The 1,102-nt window shown below is 53.4% G+C and overlaps 1 non-coding gene across 1 annotated transcript; it reads left to right on the top strand.

Moving 5' to 3' along the window:
- The first annotated feature begins 583 nt into the window (after window positions 1–583).
- Window positions 584–747, top strand: LOC133086107 (U1 spliceosomal RNA). The gene has a single exon (XR_009699883.1). It is a non-coding gene; the product is annotated as a U1 spliceosomal RNA (small nuclear RNA).
- Window positions 748–1,102: the final 355 nt, after the last annotated feature.

The following is a 1,102-nucleotide window of genomic DNA, read 5'->3' as shown; positions in this document are numbered from 1 at the left end:
CATATATGCGTGCACTTTATTTTTTTCGCTTAACATCGTCAATGCGTCATATCTCGAGAAACCTGGAGGTCAAGGAAACCTGCCCTAAGCTCCTCGAGGCCACACAAGCCAAAGAGAAAGTAACAGACTAGAAAGCCGCCTGAGGGCTGACTGCCCCCAAACATAGCGATTTCCCAATGGGGAAAAGGTTAGACATAGACGGTGCAAAAAGTGAAACCCCTCAATCTAACTTTAAACAAGAACCTAATGTTCATTTTAAGTCGAAGACTCTTGAGCAGATCCCTCCTGCGTTCTCGCTACTGTCCTCAGCCGGCTTGGGGATAGACTAGAGGGGCGGGACTTCCGGAGAGGGACGCGGCGTATGCAGATAGGGAGGCGCGCAGAGGCTGCTGGTCTCACTCCGGCTGGGCTTCCGCGTCCTGCGTGCGGACAGCCGAGGACTCGCGAGGCTGTTGCCGGGGTGGGCGATGCCGGAGCGAGGGGCATGCAGGGGCGGAGGGCGCGGAGAGGGCGTGAGGGAAGTGAGCGTGCGTGAAGAGGTGGGCGATCGCGAGGGTGTGGGGCGAGGGTGAGGAAGGAACTCATACTTACCTGGCAGGGGAGATACCATGATCACGAAGGTGGTTTTCCCAGGGCGAGGCTTATCCATTGCACTCGGGATGTGCTGACCCCTGCGATTTCCCCAAATGTGGGAAACTCGACTGCATAATTTGTGGTAGTGGGGGACTGCGTTCGCGCTCTCCCCTGGTGTTTGCTTTGGTGAACGAACAGAACTGAGTTTTCAGACTGGACGTCTGAAGTCACGGGTGGGTGTCGTGTGTTCCTGGGGTGTACGTGCATTGACGTTATTTACGGTATGGCTTGAGAAGTTCTACTGCGCGGAATGAGGTGTTTTTCTTGGTGTTCGTGTACTGGGTTTCGGGGGTTCTGACAGGGTCATGTGCTATGAACTTCTAATCGACCTTGCTTTGTTGGTCTCTGAAGCGCTTTCTTTCCGTTGTTGAAGTTTTCCGAGTCACTTACGTTTCTGTGTTTCGTTGTTGCTCTTTACCAACATGTGCAGTGTTTGACAGCGAAGAAGAAAGATCTACGCCTGTAAGAA

The sequence above is a fragment of the Eubalaena glacialis genome, chromosome 2 (genome assembly GCF_028564815.1).
Source record: "Eubalaena glacialis isolate mEubGla1 chromosome 2, mEubGla1.1.hap2.+ XY, whole genome shotgun sequence".
Lineage (NCBI taxonomy): Eukaryota > Metazoa > Chordata > Mammalia > Artiodactyla > Balaenidae > Eubalaena > Eubalaena glacialis.
The sequence above is the reverse complement of the archived record's forward strand: the minus strand, read 5'-3'. Positions and strand labels throughout refer to the sequence as shown.